The sequence below is a fragment of the Macaca fascicularis genome, chromosome 5 (genome assembly GCF_037993035.2).
Source record: "Macaca fascicularis isolate 582-1 chromosome 5, T2T-MFA8v1.1".
Classification (NCBI taxonomy): Eukaryota; Metazoa; Chordata; class Mammalia; order Primates; family Cercopithecidae; genus Macaca; species Macaca fascicularis.
In genome coordinates this window covers 14,810,060-14,830,126 of record NC_088379.1, presented here as the reverse complement: position 1 = coordinate 14,830,126, position 20,067 = coordinate 14,810,060, and the positions used below count along the sequence as shown (strand labels likewise).

Genomic DNA, 20,067 nt, shown 5'->3' with positions numbered 1-20,067 from the left:
CCTGTCGCGGGAGTTATTTGAATGCCTGCGCGGTAACGACTCCTTAGGGGCCTGGGGCCCTCTGACAAGAAGCCTGAGGAGACGCCGCGGAGAGCTCTGCCTCTGGATTGGTGGGCAGGTTGGCTGTAGCTGAACGCCGACAGGGCTTGTCCGGACAGAGTTCCAGAGCCATGGGAGCGTAAAGAGACTGCTGCGGTTTAAGGAGGCCTTTCGGCTGGCGCAGCAGCCGCACCACAACCAGGCGAAGCTGGTGGTGGCGCTGAATCGCTCCTGCGGCGGGGTAAGCGCTCCCGGCCCGCGCCCGCCCCAGCCCGGAGCTGGCGGGGCCAGGACGCTGGTTCATACACTCCAAGGTGATTTTCACAGTCTTTGTGGAAGAGTTAGAGAATTTTGAACTCTGATATCATTTCACCTATTTACTTCTTTAGAGAATAGCATTGTGTTTAATAATCATAGTATTAGTGTGCGACTCTTTCAGTTAGCAGGTCATTGGTTTTTTAACATAAACCTGCATTTCATTACATAGATTTAAATATGTATGTATATTTCTGTCCTCTAATGATTGTAACAGAGCACATTTCTTGGTCATTAACAAGATAGGTTCGTGCAAATAAGTGCATCTTTGTCACAAACCAAGTATTTTTCTGGAGTTTATATATATATGTGTGTGTATATATATATATGAGACAAAAAATATATAAAGGAGAATATATATATTATATATTTATAATATATACTTTATTTTTTGGTTTGACATATATATGTCATATATATGGTTTTTTTTGTAATTCTACCTTAAAGAAACAGGGAAACAAATGTTAGATACCGAAGCTTGAATTTCAACTCTGAAACTTAATGCGACTTTATCAGCATTTCTCTTCCTCAAGCTACTTACTTCTTGTAGGATTACACAGTCAAATTTTTAAAAAATGTTGATTCTCCCACTGGATTTTTTTTTTTTTTTTTTTTGAGACGGAGTCTCACTCTCGCCCAGGCTGGAGTGTAGTGGCCCAACCTCGGCTCACTGCAACCTCCGCCTCCCAGTTCCAGCGATGCTCCTGCCTCAGCCTCCCGAGTGGCTGGAATTACAGGTGCCCGCCACCACGCCCGGCTGATTTTCGTATTTTTAGTAGAGACGAGGTTTCACCATGTTGGCCAGGCTGGTCTTGAACTCCTGACCTCAGGTGATCCATCCGCCTGGGCCTCCCAAAGTGCTGGGATTACAGGGGTGAGCCACCACACCCAGCCTCTCCGACTGGATTTTTAAAGCTTTTAATCAAAAGATTAGCAAATATTTATTTTACATGGCTCAAACTACATGAAAAGAAATGCAGCGAGAAACACTTCCTAGTCTCTGTACAGTACCATTTCTAATAGTCTTCAACGGGTAATCATTTTAAATTAGTTTCTTATTTATCCTTCCGGTCTTCATGCAGAGATACAAGCAGATGAGAATATACAGTCTCATTTCACTGGGTCTGTCCTTCAATATTTTCTGCACTGTTCATGTTCCCCCCCCCCGTTTTACTGTATATTCTGGATATTCCTCCTTATCAGTATTCAATTAAACTTATTTTTTCTGTCACATACTCCATTTTGTAGATATACTCCAGTTTATACAGTAAATCACACATAGGTGGACACTTGACGTTGTTTCCAGTCTTTAGATATTAGAAACAATTGTTCAGTGAATACATGTCATTTCTACATTTGCAGGGGTAACTGTCAGATTCTGAAAAGAATTAAAGAGTTGCTGGATCCAAGAGGAAATGTGTTTGCAAATATGATAGATATTTACAATTGCCCTTCATGGAGTGATCCGTTCTACACTCCTATTGGCAGAGAAGAGCATGAGAGGTATTGCTTTTTTTTTGTGGGGGGTGGGGGTGTGGGATTGGAAAGAACAGGAATATAATTGGGATTTTTTGATAGATAAGTGAAATCCTGAAAAGTTTGGGAATATGAGTTAGAATGATAAAATGTTTAACAAAAACAAATCGTTGTGTGATAGCTTAATTTTAAAAAGCAGTGTTGAATTGGGACCATTGGGTGTTGGGTTTTTTCTTTTTTTGTTGTTGTTCCTGAACTGTACCTGTAGCACATTTCTCCAGATAGATTCAAGGATGTTTAGAAAAATCAAAATCTCTTGTGATCAAAATCTGTGCCACCTAGCTCCATGACAGAAGCAATTCGAAAACAAGAGACTTGGGAAAATATTACCCAGGTTTATTTTTCTCAGTTTTTTCTACTGGATGGATAATTAATAATTATTAAAGAGTAGAGATAAGAGATTTTAGCCCGGCACGGTAGCTCACGCCTGTAATCCTAGCACTTTGAGAGGCTGAAGCGGGCAGATCATGAGATCAGGAGATCCTGACCAACATGGTGAAACCCTGTCTCTACTAAAAATACAAAAATTAGCTGGATGTGGTGCCAGCTACTCAGGAGGCTGAGGCAGGAGAATCGCTTGAACCCAGGAGGCAGAGGTTGCAGTGAGCCGAAATCACGCCACTGCACTCCAGCCTGGTGAGAGTGAAATTGTTAAGATTCTTGAGAGTTATGATAGTGTTAGGGACAGAGACTTTTATCAGTGTAATTTGTGAAGGGTTTGTTTTTTATTTCTGCTGGCCAGTAAAACAGTTTTTTAAGAGGCATTTGTTCATTGTATCAATTAAGCTATGATGATCTGCAAATACGAACCAACAGCAGAGTGAGAAACAGAATTTGCAGCAGTTTGTTATGTCATTTCACCAAACAGAAGGAAGATAAAGAGAAAAATGAAGACAGTGACATTTCAAACAAAAGGACCTTATACATATTTTTCTGTAGGCTAAAATAAGATTATAATTAAAAGCTGATTTGTTAGGTAATAGTAGCTTACATTTAAAATAAAATTATAAGAAACCAATTTTAGGTAAATAAATTAATGCCCTACCTAGGAAGGAATGCAAAAGATCATTTTTTTTGGTCAAAAAGTTGTTGCATTCTTGTTATTTAGCAAATATTTCAGACAAGGACTATTTTGAGACTATATAAATGCGTATTTAGTATACCTATGCATGAAAGTAGCACTGTAGCTTTTCTTAGTTTGCATGAATTGTAGCCCCTTTTGAGTTATTAAAGTCTTCATTCTGAACTTGGGGAAAATCAAGCAGTTGTTATAATGCCACTTGGGAATAAGTTTTCGTTTGTTTTTGTTTCAGTACTGTGGTAAACAGCAATGAAGTTTTTGATGTGCCAAATTCTGAGTAAGTTATTGGGAAATAAGCCAGAAAATGCCCAGATTGATAATGTTTTGTGTAAAAAATTAATGAAGCCATTCTTATTTGATTGAAAGATAAAATTGCAAATGAGAGAATCCAGGCAATCCTGCCTCTTTTGAGACTTAAGACCTATGAATAATGACTTGTCCCATAAGTTAAAAAGTATGTGCAACTCCATAGTTTTTTGTTTGATTTTTAAATTCACAGTAGTTGAATTATTCCTATTAAATATGTCATTTATGAGAAAAGAAAGTATGTATGAAACACACCCACCTACCCATTTAATGATACATCATTCCAATAGCAATTCCCTGACACCAGCTGGATGTCCTGCAATGCAATTCAATTTTGATACTAATTGCCTGAAGTTAGCACAGATGCCACAGGTTAAGTGCTCAGTCCCACAAGACTGCCTCCATTTCACATGCCCGGCCACAAGTCTCAGGTATTCCCAACCTACTTGGACTTCTTCCAGGCTGACCCCATATTTGGGCATTCCCATGACCTACCCCCCAGGTTTGATAATTTGCTAGAATGACTCACAGAACTTAGGAAAGTGCTATTTTACTACTACAGTTTTTGTGTAAAGGATACAACTCGAGAACAGCCAAATGGAAGAGACACATCGGGGAAGGTATGGGGGACAGAGGATGCAAAACTTTCATGTCCTCTTTGTGTGTGCCACCCTCCCAGCACATTAATGTGTTTGGAAGCCCCTTAAGCCAGATGGTTTCAAAGTTTTTTTATGGGGTTTCATTGATCAGACATGATTCATTAATCATTAATCACTAGTCACTTATTTGAACTCAGTTTCCAGTTCTTCTCTCCTTGTCAGAGATCGTGAGATGGGCTAAAAGTTTCAGTCCTATAAATACCTAGTTGGTTTTTCTGGTAACCAACCTCCATCCTGAAGATACCTAGGGTCCCTCTCTATCTCCCAACCCTTATGAGTCATCTCATTAACATAAACTCAGGTATAACTGAAAGGGATACATTATGAAGTATAAAAGACACCTCCTATCAGGAAATTGTAAGGGTTTTAGGAGCTTTCTTCCAGGAACCAAGGACAAAGAATAAATATATTTTTTTATTATACCACAGAAGAGTAATAAGATGAACATATATACCCAGCATCCAAATTAAGAAACATAAAGGTATCTTTTAAGCCTCTTGTGTTCCTTTGTGAATATATTTCCCCTCCTTCCCAGGGGAAACCATCATCTTGAATTTCATGTTATCTATTACCTTGCTTGTCTTCAGAGTTTATTACAGTTTTAAGGCTGTCTAGCGGTATATCCGAAATAAGCCTCTTTTTGACCTTAATATAAATGGAGTTGTATTGCATGTATGCTTTCCATGGTTTATTTTGTTAATAAATATAGAACATATCATTTGTTAGATAATTATATTGGGCTGTTAGTGACTACTTTTTTTGTCTTTTTGTTTTCTTAAGATTTTGTTCTTAGCTTCGAGAATTTCATTTCCTTAACATGGACTAGTGATATATTAGGTAATGTGTACTTAATAGAATTGAAAATCATACTTTAATATACACAAAGGTAAAGAATTGTATAATGAACCCAACAACCCAACACCTAGCTCCAACCATTATCAAGTCCCCCCCTTGCCCCTACCGTAATACTCATTCACATATACACGCACTCTACCCTTCTGTCAGCCAGAACTATTTTGAAGGAAATGTATGACGCTGTAACATTTTTATCTAATATCTAATATTGAGTGTTAGGATTTTTATAATTATTGCCAAAAAATGTTTTTAAACTTGTTTCTTTGAATTAGAAGCTAAACTATGTCCACATATTTCATTTTATTGATATATCTTTGTCTCTCTTAATATATAACAGAGTCCCCCTTTTTTGTGTTGACATTTATTTGTTGTAGAGGTTAGGTCATTTGTCTGATTGAATTTCCCATATTCAGGATCTGGCTGTTTCCATCCTCATACAATCATTCAACCTATTCTCTCATGTTTATTTTCTGTAAACTAATAGTAAAATTTAGATGCTTGATTAGGTTCAGGTTTGACTACTTGGGCGCAAGGGCAAAAATACTACTTATGTGGTAGTTTATAAACATCCTATTGCATCATACCAGGAGGTTAAAGGCTTCAATAATATTTTCGAAACAGTGTCCTAATATATATGGATTAAGGATTATAGAGCAATAATGCATAATTTCCATAAGCCGTGTTCTGCTATAGTCATATCTCCTCTAACCTCCTTTCTGGTTTTAGATGGAGAAACTAAGTATTTGCCAAAGGTCAGACAGCTAATTTAATAGTAAAAGTAGGGCTCTTTTTCACCTTTTGCCCCTTTTAAAATTTTGTCTCATAAACCTTTGATATCTGTGGATCAGAAAGAATTCTGTTTGATGTAGTCAGAATAGCATTTCTGCCTATTCAACTAGAACAGGAGTTTTGGCCGGGTGTGGTGGCTCACGCCTGTAATCCCAGCACTTTGGGAGGCTGAGGCAGGCGGATCATCTGAGGTCAGAAGTTTGAGACTAGCTTGGTTAACATGGTGAAACCCCATTTCTACTAAAAATACAAAAAATTATCGGGGCGTGGTGGCGGGCGCCGGTAATCCCAGCTACTTGGTAGCCTGAGGCAGGAGAATTGCTCAAACCTGGGAGGCAGAGGTTGCAGTGAGCCGAGATGGCGCCATTGCACTCCAGCTTGGGCAGCAACAGCAAAACTCCGCCTCAAAAAGAAACAAACAAACAAACAAAAAACAGAATAGGAGTTTTGTGACTGAGAAGTTAAGACATAGTGAAGGTTCATCTCCTTGAGTGGTTCTGTTTTTGCACTGCCTGTGTGGTAGCTGAAACTTAAGTTTGAAAGCAATAGTTAGAGAGGTTAGATAGGATCTAAGCCTGAAGCCTGGTAAATCCAGGATAGGAACAATGCAAGAAAATCTTTATAGACTATAATAGTAGTTGGTCATTTAGTTCTAAATAATTTTTATTTGTGGTACTTATTCACCTCATTTTTATATAGTAGTATGCTTTGCTTCCCGTGTTAATTTCTACTTGTCTTATAAATGTTAAGTGTAAATTAATCTTAATTTGAAGAAAATGAATTATGGAACAAAATATAGGAAGTGAAAACTAGAGGGAGGTAGCTTTCCTCTATAAGTTATGTGACTTAACATAAAAAAATCAATGATGTGGAAAAGTCTTCTACAAGCCTGGTTACACATCACAGAAATACCTTATGGTTGCTTAATCTGTTTGATGCATAAAGTGTTTTGTAGTGGCAGACGCACTGCTTTTTTTTCTTGTGATTCCTAGTGAACTGATGGGAATTTATGCAAACAATGATTGTAGGTATATGACAAATTAATTTATCATTAAAAGCCATAACTGGGCGGGCATAGTGGCTCATGCCTGTAATCCCAGCACTTTGGGAGGCCAAGGTGACCGATCATGAGGTCAGGAGATCGAGACCATCCTGGCTAACATGGTGAAACCCCGTCTCTACTAAAAATACAAAAAATTAGCTGAGCGTAGCGGCACGTGCCTGTAGTCCCAGCTACTCCAGAGGCTAAGGCAGGAGAATAGTGTGAACGTGGGAGGTAGAGCTTGCAGTGAGCCAACATCACACCACTGCACTCCAGCCTGGGCAACAGAGCGAGACTCTGTCTCAAAAAAACAAAAAAAATATAACATTGATAATCTTCTAAGATGAAAGAAATGAGTTGATAAGGAGAAAAGGTTTTAAGATTAAAATGGGCCGGGCGCGGTGGCTCAAGCCTGTAATCCCAGCACTTTGGGAGGCCAAGACGGGCGGATCACGAGGTCAGGAGATCGAGACCATCCTGGCTAACACGGTGAAACCCCGTCTCTACTAAGAAATACAAAAAACTAGCCGGGCGAGGTGGCGGGCGCCTGTAGTCCCAGCTACTCGGGAGGCTGAGGCCGGAGAATGGCGTGAACCCGGGAGGCGGAGCTTGCAGTGAGCTGAGATCCGGCCACTGCACTCCAGCCTGGGCTACAGAGCGAGACTCCATCTCAAAAAAAAAAAAAAAAAAAAAGATTAAAGTGAAAGTTTCATGAATAACTTTATTTTGTAAGGAAAAAAGTTATGATTACATATAATTTCACTAATTTTTAAATGTAAAATGGAGAAATAATCCCAGATAAATAACAATATAATAAAAATTGGGGAACATTTTATTTAATGTGATGAGTGTGCTATGTATTCATAAGTTTATTTCAGTTTGGGATCTCAAGTGCAGTTCTCACATACCTGGTGCAGTGTTAACTCTGTTTCTTTGTTACTACATTCATTCTACTTAGCAATGAACAATCCTGTTTCCTCCAAAAGAATAATACATCATTATGACATAGGGCTAGAAAGTTTTAAAAAAATATATACATTTGATGTTTCATAATCATTCTTTAATATTTACAAAGAAGTAAGCTATAATATTTCCTATTCTTCAGGCACCAAGTATAAATCAGTTTTTGATTCAGAGTGGTGGAAAACAAATCTATCCAGTTTTTTTCTTGAATGCATTAATTTTTGTTCGGGCATGTAATGGTTAAAAGTTTGAGTCAGGCCAGAAACAATAAAAAATGGACAAAATATATAAAACAATGTTTTCTAAGATATTGGATATCAGGCAATGAAGGACAGTGAAGCTTGATCAACAGAAAACAAAGTGAGTCCTATGTTTGCCTCAGTTTAGTGCCTTGGGAGAATTTCTAAGCCATAGTACAAGGAGAGAGGAACATATCAGCCTGGTGGAATCCCTCTGTTGATAGAGCCCAGAGCCTGGTGAGACCAATGCAGCCAGAGTTTGCTAGAAGGGAGAAAGCTGCATAGAAAGAGAATTCTCGTGGTCTGGAATGAATCGCTCCTGATTCTTCAGGTAAGTATTGACCACTGCATGTGAGGAAATGACCTGAGGCCAAGGAAAGGATCATCCAAAAATATTACAGTACAGTCTTGGATCACATAAAGACATTTTGTTCAATGATGGACTGCATAAGATTATAATGGGGCTGGAAAATTCCTACCACCTACCTAGTGATGTCATAGATCTCAATCATGATGTCTTATGTGTCTGTGGTGATGCTGGTCTACTGTCTTGCTGATAATATTCTTATCTTTTTTTTTTTTTTTTTTTTTTTTTTTTAGATGAGGTCTCACTCTGTTGCCCAGGGTGCAGTACAGTAGTGCAATCTTGGCTCACTGCAGCCTCAACCTTCTGGGCTCTGGTGATCCCCCACCTCAGCCTCCCAAGTAGCTGGGACTACAGGCAAGTGCCACCATGCCCGGCTAATATTTTGTATTTTTTGTAGAGACGGGATTTTGCCATGTTGTCCAGGCTGGTTTCAAACTTGTGGGCTCAAGTGATCTGGCTACCTTGGCCTCCCAAAGTGCTGGGGTTACAGGTGTGAGCCATTGCACCTGCCCTATTGTTATTTTAGAGTATACTTTTTCTACTTACATATTTTTTCAGAAGTTTACCGTAAAACAACTTCAGGCAGATCCTTCAAAGTATTACAGATGAAGGCATTGTTGTCATAGATGACAGCTTTGTGCATGTTACTGCCCTTGAAGACCTTCCCATGGGACAAAATCTGGAAGTGGAAGACAGTGATATTGTTGATTGTGACCCTGTGTAAGTCTAGGCTAATGTGTATGTATTTGTGTCTCGTAAAAATAAAGTTTTAAATACAGTTTATAAAATAAGGATATAAAAAATATTTTTATACAGCTGTACAACATGTATTTTAAGCTAAATGTTATTACAAGAGAGTCAAAAAGTTAATTAAAAAAAATTTTTTTAAGTTTATAAAATAAAAATTTACTATTGAAGAAAAACATTTTAAAAATAAATTTAATGTGTTTAAGCCTAAGTGTGCAGTGTTTATAAAGTCTACAGTAGTGTTATAATAATGTCCTAGGCCTTCATATTCACTCACCACTCACTGACTTACCCGGAACAACTTCTAGTCCTGCAAGCTCCATTCATGGTAAGTGTCCTTTACGGGTATACCATTTTATCTTTCATACTGTATTTTTACTATACCTTTTGTATGTTTAGATACAAAAATACCATGTGTGACAAATTCAGTATGGTAACTGAATGCTGTACAGGTTTGTAGCCTAGAAGCTATAGGCAGTGCCATATAGCCTAGGTGTGTAGTAGGCTGTGCCATCCAGGTTTGTGTAAGTACTCTATCATGGTTACATAATGATGAAATTACCTAAAGGTGCATTCCTCAGAACATATCTCTGTCATTAAGCAACACATGACTATAATTGTGTTGTGTTCAGAGACAGCTGGGAATATTGGCTGTTTCCACAAGACAGACTGGAAAGCCTCATTCATGGAGCATTGGGTAGAGTACATACAATGGGTCTTGCCTCAGTTGTGGGAAACAGCCCTAGCCTGAACACTGTCCCTGTTCTGCCTAACAAGCGTTTAAAGCAAGACCTGAAAGCATCAAACTATTTCTAAGGAGCTTAACTGAATTCTAGAACAAACCTCAAGATTTATAGGGATACAAAAACATCCAGCACCTAGAAAGGTAAAATCCACAGTGTCATCTCCAAACTAGCAAGGATGCAAATAAGCAGTAAAATAGGACCCATAATGAGACAAAAAGTGACATGTTAGAATTCAGACAGTATTCCATATTTTCAAAAAGTTAGGTAGGGGCCTGGAAGATAGATGCCAATCCAACTTCTAGAGATGAAAACTGCAATGTGTGAAATGTAAAACATATTGTGTGGGATTAATGGCAGATTGCACATTGTGGAAGAAAAGATTCATGAGTTTGAAGAAGACATAGCAATAGAAACAAATCAAAGTCACACCAAAAAAATAGTCTATCAGTGAGCTGTACACAAGTTTAAGCACCCTAGTGTGTAATGGGAGTAGGGGAAGGGAGCATACAAAGCATTTGAAGAAATGATAGCTTAAAAGTTTGATAGAAACCATAAACCCATAGATTCAAGAAGATATGAACTCCAAGCACAAGAAGCATAAAAAACCCATACTACCCAGGCGTGGTGGCTCATGCTTGTAATTCCAACACTTTGAGAGGCTGAGGCAGGAGGATTGCTTTGAGGCTGGGTGTTTGAGACTAGCCTGGGCAACGTGGAGAGACCCTGTCTCTTACACAAAAACCCAAACCAGAGTACACCATAATCAAATTGTTTAATACCAATGATAAAGATAAAATCTTAAATGGACTAGCGGCAAAAAGGTACTGTTTTCAAGTGACTTGGAAATAGTTACAAAGGTGAGAAGTTAGATTTCTTAAAGGGAACAATTTGAGAAGCCAGTAGAGCAACATATTTCAAGTACAGAACAGAGAAAAACCCTGTCAACCTAAAATTATGTGCCCAGGCCAGGTGCGGTGACTCACGCCTGTAATCCCAGCACTTTGGAAGGCTGAGGCTGGCAAATCACTTGAGGTCAGGAGTTTGAGACCAGCCTGGCCAACATGGAGAAGCCCCATCTCTACTAAAAATGCAAAAAGTAGCTGGGTGTGGTGGTGGGCACCTGTAATCCCAGCTACTCAGGAGGCTGAGGCAGGAGAATCACTTGAACCCAGAAGGCAGAGGTTATAGTGAGCTGAGATCACGCCACTGCATTCCAGCCTGGGTGACAGAGGGAGACTTGGTCTCAAAAAAAAAAAAAAAAAAAAGCCTATGCCCAGAGAAAATATCTTTGAAATAAAAAAGCAGCATACTTTTTCAGACAAGAGCTGAAAGGATTCATCAGTAGATGTGTAGTACAAGAAATGTTAAAGGAAGTTAAGTAAGGCAGGTAGAAATACACTAGGGACCAGCAACCCATGGTCTGCAAGCTGGTATTTGACTGCCTGCAGGCTAAGAAAGTTTTTTTTTTTTTCCTCCTTTTTTCAAGGGTTATAAAAGAAAACCAAAAATAACTCCTGATGTTGCCCACTGTTTCTTTTGTGGGGGGAGGGGGAAAAGGGGCAGGGGACATACAACTGCCTTCAGTTGAGAGCCACTGGCTATATATGCATCCCAGTTAAAAGCTAGAGGTTGTTGCATTGGATAAAACAAGATCCAATTTTATGCCTCTTATAAGGCACACAGTTTAAACGTAAAGACCCAAATAGGTTAAAAGGTTGAAAAAAGATACCGTGGTAACACCAATTAAAGCTGGAATGTCTGTATTATTAGACAAAGCAGATTCTAGAGCAAAGAATATTGACAAGGATGAAGAATGCAAAACGTAGCAACCACTGGAAAATACTTTGACAGTTTCTTGTAAAGTTAAAACATGCATCTATCATATATATGATCTAGCCATTCTACCTGTAGGTATTTACCCAAGAGAAAATGAAATATTTGTTCATGCAAAGACAAATGTCCATTGTAGCTCTATTTGTAATGACCAAAATTTAGAAACAACCGAAGTGCCTATCAAGTGAATAAACTGGAATACAATGGAACACATGAGAATACTACTCAGCAATGAAAAGGAATGAACTGTTGATACGCATGTGCAATTCATTTCAAGTATACCTCCATAAAGCTTGTATAAGCTTGAGTCAGGAAGTGAGATATAACAATACAGTAGCTCTGATTTTATTTTATTTCAAAATTTCTATTATAATGTCCTTTTCTATATGTTGCAAAATTTTGGGAGCATGTAGTACCTAGGGTGATTACTGCCTTTAACAATAATGTCTTTTGGAACCCTTGGATAAGTTGGAATGTTGAAATCCCTGTAATTATAAACATAGTTCATAAAAAATGCTGAAAATATCAGTAAAATATGTGGTATTATTAGGTATTGTCTTTGAAAATGTTTGCCAAATAGTAATTGCTTTTCAATAACAAAATAAGTACTGACCAAGGAGTATTGAGTATTTAATAAAAATAACTTTTCATAATGTAAAATCAGCAGACTGTCTTTGGATGCCAGAGTTTTGTTGCATTTTCTGTGGGCTGATGATCATTGATGCCAGGTATTGGGTAAAAGGAGAGTATTTATTACCATTCTTTCTACTTTTATGTTTGAAATTTTTTAATCATAAAGCTTTTTTTTTTTTTTTTCTTGAGATAAGGTCTCTGTAGCCCAGGCTGGAATGCAGTAGCACAACATTTAAAAAAATTTATATTATCTAGCAATAGATATTCTATTCCTGAAAATACATTTCTGTTGTCTGATATATAATGACATTCTGTTAACAAAACACTGCATATATGATGGTGGTCTCATGAAGTAATACTGTATTTGTACTGTACCTTTCCTAGTTTTGAATACATTTAGATACAGAAATACTTCACCATCGTGTTACAATTGCCTACAGTAAAGTGACATGCTGTACTGGTTTGTAGCCCAGGAGCAAGAGGCTATATTTATAGCCAAAGTATGTAGTAGGCTATACCATCTGGGTTTGTGTAAGTATGCTCAGATGTTTGGGCAGTGACAATCGCCTAATGACACATTTCTCAAAATGTATCCTGTTGTTAAGTAACAAATACTTAACTGTATATCTAATTCAGTTGTGTCTGAGGTTATATTTAAACAACATGGTGTATCCTGTACTAACGGATCTTCCTACATTTCTCTACAAGTGTTATGCAGCTTATTTTCAACGAGGTGGATTATGAAGTCTGTACAGACTTATAGTAAATATTGCTTCCAAATGTTCTGCAGTGGTAAAAAGTAAATAAGCTACTGTGTTGTCACTCTGGATAGTTTTTAATTAATTAGCTGAGGTTTAAAGTTGTACATATCATATCCAGACATATTAGAAGAAAATACATGAGTTGTTTTCTGTCTCACAATATGCTTTAATGATGATAATAAGGCTTTATCACTAACAATAGTGCAATAACTAAGAAATTAGTCTGGGAACTTGAATGTATTTTTTTCCTTTGTCAATAAGTTCAGCTTCTTGTGTCCAAATAGCTTTTTTAATTTTGAAGATTTTATGCCTTTATTTCAAGAATACCATTGACACATTTGATAAATGCACATATTAAATTAACTTCATTATAATCTTTTATACTTTCTTTCTTCTTTTTAGAATGTGATTTGTATGATGTTGACTGTTGTTTGAAATAAACAAAAGAACAATACAAAAACCAAGTACAAAAAAAATTTAAAAATGTGATTTGAATAAAGTCAAAATTTGCTGTTTAAAAACTCAACACCTTTCTCTGTTTTGTCACTTATTTTACATCCCAGATCCAGCAGTTGAACTTGAGTGGTTTTTACTTCATCATTCTTGATTATCTTTATTTTTAAAAATGTGGTTCAAGTGTAATTTGTAGTTGGATTAAAATGTTACAAGTTATAAATTCGAAAATACCATACTAGATAATGTGTTTTGACAAATGAACTGACCATTTACAACTGATACTTTTTTTTGGTCTTTATACTTCTGTTAGTAGCAGATGAAATCCTTCACACATGAAGTCACAAATAATTGAATTTTATTAACCAAAATTTTAATTGTTACAATCATTGGCTTTTCAATTAAGTTGATAGTTAAATTGACTATCTGTTTTTGTTTGTTTGTTTTTTAGCGATGGAGTTTTGCTCTTGTTGCCCACGCTGGAGTGCAATGGCATGATCTCGACTTACCGCAACCTCCAGCTCCCGAGTTCAAGTGATTCTCCTGCTACAACCTCCCGAGTAGCTGGGATTACAGGCGCCCGCCACCACGCCTGGCTAATTTTGTATTTTTAGTAGAGATGGGGTTTCTCCATGTTGGTCAGGCTAGTCTCGAACTCTCGACCTCAGGCGATCTGCCCACCTTGGCCTCCCAAAGTGCTGGGATTATAGGTGTGATAAATTGACCATCTTATACCAGGAAATCAAATGAGAAGACATCAGTAAAAATATTCTGGCCAACTCATGTTTTATTTATCATATCCTCTTCATTAATTGCTTCTCATAATGCCACAGTTTGTCATGGTATTTGTGGCAGCAGGCAAAGTCCTTGCTTAGACTTTGATTAAATTGCTGTGGCATTTTTCTATTAAAAAGATATCGTGGTTTCAATCTATAATTTGCCTGTGATCTGCGGGTTAAAAAAAAAAGCACTATACTATTCCATTTGATTCAGTGTTTTCAGATAATACATCATTTTGCTTAGTCTCATTTGGATGAAATGAATATTTCCAGATCTACATGTCAAATAAGAGGATACTACAACTTAGTATGTAACTCCTAAAAAATAGAAATTATTTAATATGAGTTAAACTTCAATTTTAACAGATGTTGAGTGCCTATATCATATGCCAAGCATTGGACTAGGTACTTGTACATGTTTTCTCATGGACTGCCATCAAGGTTAAAGAGGTTGCCCATGATCATGTGACTGTTTAGTGAAAGAGCCAAGAACCTAAGTACTACGACATGTATTCAGGTGCCCTTTGCACTGTCCCATGTTTCAAATCATTAAAGGTGGGATGCGATTTTCAAGATTATTTAATAGCTGCAATTTGTAATGGGTACAAATATGGTTTATAATGTTAACATTAAACTAGAAACTATGCAACATTTAGTAATTTTTAAATTATGATTATTTTGATTGATAATTTATAATTGTATACATTTATAAGATACAATGTGATGTTTTGATATATGTCTACAATGTGGAATGATTACATCAAGCTAATTAACACATCTAGCACTTCATTTGCCTATCTTTTTTTTTTATGGTGGGACATTTGAAATTTACTCTTGGTTTAGTTTGTTGAGACAGGTGGCAGCTCTGTCACCCAGGCTGGAGTGCATTGTTAGGATCACAGCTCACTGTCACCTTGACCTCCCAGGCTCAAGCCTCAGCCTCCCAAGTAGCTGGAATCACAAGCACACACCACCATACCTGGCTAGTTTTTTTGATGTTTAGTCGAGACAAGGTCTCACTACGTTTCCCTGGCTTCTCTAAATATTCATTATTATTGACTGTAGTCACCCTGCTGTCCAATAGATCTCAGAACCTATTCCCCTTGTCTACCGGATACTTCACATCCTTTGATCAACAACTCATTCCCACTCCTACAGCCTCTGGTAACCATCATCCTCTCTTTACTTCTATGAGTTTAACTTTTTTAGATTCCACAAATGTGAGATCATGTGGTATGTGTCTTTCTGTGCCTCGTTTATACTAATTTCTTTTTAAATGAAGTTTATTTAATACCATTGAATGAAAACACTACCAGTATTTCAAACCATAATCTAGTCAGCAATTGGATGGGTACTACATTAATACTACATTCCCTAAAAGTCTTCAGTTTCACCAAAACCAACACAGCACAAAGCAACAAAAGCTCATATTTATATTTTACTTTGTTTTTAGAGGCAGGGTCTTGCTCTGTCTCCCTGGCTGGAGTGCAGCGGCGCCATCATGGCTCATTGCAGGCTGGACCATCCTGGGCTCAAGCAATCTTCCCACCTCAGCCTCCTGAGTAGCTGGGACTACAGGGATGCACCACCATACCTGGCTAATTTTTTAACTTTTTTGTGGAGGTGGAGTCTCCTTATGTTGCCCAGGCTGGTTTTGAACTCCTGGGCTCAAGTGATCCTTCTGCCTTGGCCTCCCAGATGCTTGGAGTATAGGTGTGAACCACCATGCCCAGTCCCAAAATTCATATTTTTAAACTGAAAAGCCAAATCACCCTAAAAGGTTTCTATTACAAGAACAAGATAAGGAAATGGTCATTAAAAAAAAAAAAAGGTGTCAGTAGGAAATTGAGGCAATTCTGTTTGTATGCATTTGGCCTCAAGGAAGTGATTCAGCTTCCTCTTGCATTAGCCCAAGGGTGTGGCTTATGGTCTTGGACAGTTCACTTGTGATCCAGATTCCTTTGGAGGGTGTCAGAACAGGTGCAGGTACACTAGTCATTGGATTCCTACCAACAACCAAATCCATCTCAGTTGAGAACCATGTATTTTACTGGGTTCTTTTTTCCCCTTAAATTGAATAATTTTGGTGTAGTTTTGGACTTGGGCCAGATACTCTCATCCTATGTTTGTGTTTCTTTTCTCAGATAAACTAGTTCTGCTCAACTAGCATAGAATTTTATTTTTTATTACATATTAAAAAACACATATTGGGCTCTAGTATGCACAATGCTCTAGGCGAGGCAGTGGAGTTGGGGAGAGGAGTGGGAAAGAGTGAAACAAATATAAGCTTGGTTATATTTGAATATTAGCTGTGGATGCTTTAGCATTCAAACAATTTTAGATACATCTCGCAAGTTTGTAAGGTAGTTCCAAATTAAGTTTTACTGAATTGGTTGGGGTAACTCCTGCAAGGTAGACCATCCTAAGGGTAGAAGAAATGAGCTGTACTAATAATAAGCCGTTGTTGGAGTGAAGGAGGGATTCTGATTATAGTGGTATGGCTGTACCTCAAGTTTGCCTTGACTAAGATCCCTGACACCATATCTGATGCCCAGGGAGGTAGGGGGCTCTAAGTAAATACGGTTGAAAGCTACTTCACATAAACACACGAGTTGAAACAACCCGCCACTGGAACCCCTTTAACAATATGTCACAAGAAAGCCATTCTTTCCTACATTGGCAGCTAAGCTCATAATGGCTACCTGAAAATACAGGGTTCAAGGAAGAATGGGAGAGAGAGAGTGGCTCAGTTTTCATATGGGGTAGCAATGTAGCTGTAGCGGGAGTGAATTTATGACTGAGCACATGAAAAACATTTCTGATAATTCAGAAGCCCTTTGCATTAAGGGTAGGGAGATTTTGCTGAAGTTTAGGTTCTAAACTTCAACCTTAATGAATCATTAAGATTCACATATTAATGATATTGTGACCTCATTTGTACCTGTAGGCTGTTGGGGACTGCAGAAATAAGGGTTATATAAAGATGAGCAGGCTGGGAGTGGTGGCTCATGCCTGTAATCCCAGCACTTTGGGAGGCTGAGGTGGGCAGGTCCCCTGAAGTCAGGAGTTTAAGACTAGCCTGGGCAACATGGTGAAACCCCGCCTCTACTAAAAAATACAAAAATTAGCGGGGTGTGGTGTCAGGCGCCTGTAATCCCAGCTACTTGGGAGGCTGAGGCAGGAGAATTGTTTGAACCCGGGAGGCAGAGGTTGCAGTGAGCTGAGATGGCACCATTGCACTCCAGCCTGGGTGACAAGAGTGAAACTCTATCTCAAAAAAAAAAAGATGAGCAAAACTGTGTCCCCACCTTCAAAAAGGGCCCACTTTGGTGGGGGGAAAAATGTTTGTGTCAATAAAATAAAAAGCAGTATATTCAACTTTATAAGTGAGGTACTGTAATAGGTACCTCATCGGACGACACGTAAGAGTGTCTGAGTCCTGTTCAATAGGAATTAGTGTGCCAATATGTTTTTAACTGAGCGAGAGTCATTAGATTTTTTGTTTTAGAAACATTGCTGGCTAGCTGGTTTGGTGCAAGGATTGAAATGAGAAGCTAAAAGCAGGGAAACTAGTAGTTCAAGCAGAAGGTAAGTAGGGCCCATACTAGGTCTGTATTAGTGTAAGCAGAGAAGGGGTGAATTAGAGATGTTTGAGAGGACTATGTGTCTTATTAAGATACTGAATGATGGAAAAACGAAAGCTTTTAAGATAACTCCAAAATCTCTAGAAGCAGTATTGTGTGTTTACCTAAAAAGATAGAAGCTCTGAAGCCAGACTGCCTAAGTTTGAATCTTGGCTCTGCTATTTCTTTTTCTTTTTTTTTTTTTTTTTTTTGAGCCCTTTGTAGCCCAGGCTGGAGTGCAGTGGCCTGATCTCAGCTCACTGCAAGCTCCGCCTCCCAGGTTCACGCCATTCTCCTGCCTCAGCCTCCCGAGTAGCTGGGACTACAGGCGCCCGCCACCACGCCCAGCTAATTTTTTGTATTTTTAGTAGAGATGGGGTTTCACCGTGTTAGCCAGGATGGTCTCAATCTCCTGACTTTGTGATCCACCCACCTCGGCCTCCCAAAGTGCTGAGATTACAGGCGTGAGCCACCGCGCCCGGCCTCTGCTATTTCTTAATGGGGTAGTCTTGGGCAAATTATGTACCTTCTTTAAGTTTTTCATCTCAAAAATCACGATAAGAGTGCCTACACTTCATGCAGTCATTCTGTGAATATAAATACTCTAAAACCAAAAAGTCTTTAGAATGGTGATTTGCACTCAGGTTTGTTTGCTATAATTATGTTAGCCAGGGTAACTAAATGAACAGTGATGAAAATGAGATGAGAATACAGAAAGCTTGGCAAACTCAGAGGATAGAAAATGGTGAGTTCACTTTTGGACTTACTGAATCTGTAGCTTCTGGCAAATGATAGTCACCTAGTGTTTGTTGAATAGTGACAGAAATAAGCAGATTTTTTTTTTTTTTTTTTTTTTTTTTTTTGAGACAAGAGTGTCGCTCTGTCGCCCAGGCTGGAGTGCAGTGGCCGGATCTCAGCTCACTGAAAGCTCCGCCTCCCGGGTTTACGCCATTTTCCTGCCTCAGCCTCCCGAGTAGTTGGGACTACAGGCGCCCGCCACCTCGTCCGGCTAGATTTTTGTATTTTTTAGTAGAAACGGGGTTTCACCACGTTAGCCAGGATGGTCTCGATCTCCTGACCTCGTGATCCGCCCGTCTCGGCCTCCCAAAGTACTGGGATTACAGGCTTGAGCCATCGTGCCCGGCCAGATTTTTCTTTAAAAAAAAAAAAAAAAAATAGGCCGGGCGCGGTGGCTCACGCGTGTAATCCCAGCACTCTGGGAGGTCGAGAAGGGCGGATCACGAGGTCAGGAGATCGAGACCATCCTGGCTAATACGGTGAAACCCCGTCTCTACTAAAAAATACAAAAAACTAGGCGGGCGAGGTGGCGGGCTCCTGTACTCCCAGCTACTCGGGAGGCTGACGCAGGAGAATGGCGTAAACCCCGGAGGCGGAGCTTGCAGTGAACTGAGATCCGGCCACTGCACTCCAGCCTGGGTGACAGAGTGAGACTCCGTATCAAAAAAAAAAAAAAAAAAAAAGTACCAGGTATTGTTGTAAGCTCTTTGACTAGAGAATCTCATTTAATCTCTACCACAATCCAGTAGGATAGGTAGTATTATTTCCATTTCACAGATGAGTGAACAGAATAGTGAACAGGTTTATGGCTTAATGGTAGTAGCAAAGTCCTCATTCCCAGAAGGCAAAAGAGGTTCTGTTTCACCTTGCTGGTAGTAAGAAAGTGGACCAGCTGAGATTTGAACCCAATCCATGCAACTCCAGTGTGCTGAACCACTACAACAGGTCAAACCATTTTGAAACCTCTGGCCCTAATATCTCAATAGAGATACTGAGACTAGAGTCTATTATGGTAATCTGTTTCATACAGTGTTAGGTGTCTAATAATAAATATACCTATCATTTATTGAATAGCTACTATGTCCCATGCAGTGAAGTACCTAGTGTATTGTTAGTTTTTGAATAATTAATGACTAGTATCAATATATAATATTACCCCTATCTTTGAAGAGGAATATCATAGAAATATTATGGTATATGCAAAGGAAAGGATATCATTTCTAGGAATTTTCAGTAAAAGACTGGCAAGAATAAACATATGTGAACTTGTAATTCTTCATGAATAATAGCATTCCTTTTTTTGACCCATCCTAAAAATACCCAAATTAGAAAGTTACATTTGGTAAATATTTTACAATCATTTCTTATTTACTCATTGCTTACCCTGCACACTAGGTCAATATGCCCTACTGTTTTATGGTCAGTTATTCAGTGACAGAAAGATTATTTTGACAAAGATCTGGTAGTAACAATTGTGCACACTTACATTTTTTAAAATCTGGG

At 38.5% G+C, this 20,067-nt stretch overlaps 1 long non-coding RNA gene across 16 annotated transcripts; it reads left to right on the top strand.

Moving 5' to 3' along the window:
• The first annotated feature begins 45 nt into the window (after positions 1–45).
• Positions 46–14,932, top strand: LOC107129707 (uncharacterized). 16 transcript variants are annotated; one of them, XR_012434703.1, is made up of 7 exons: positions 46–353; positions 1,717–1,857; positions 3,204–3,248; positions 8,049–8,155; positions 8,750–8,911; positions 9,198–9,266; positions 13,816–14,932. It is a non-coding gene; the product is annotated as an uncharacterized lncRNA (long non-coding RNA). The 16 variants fall into 16 exon arrangements; XR_010586758.2 differs by having other exon boundaries at positions 7,968–8,155; XR_012434704.1 differs by lacking the exon at positions 8,049–8,155.
• The last annotated feature ends 5,135 nt before the right edge of the window (positions 14,933–20,067 follow it).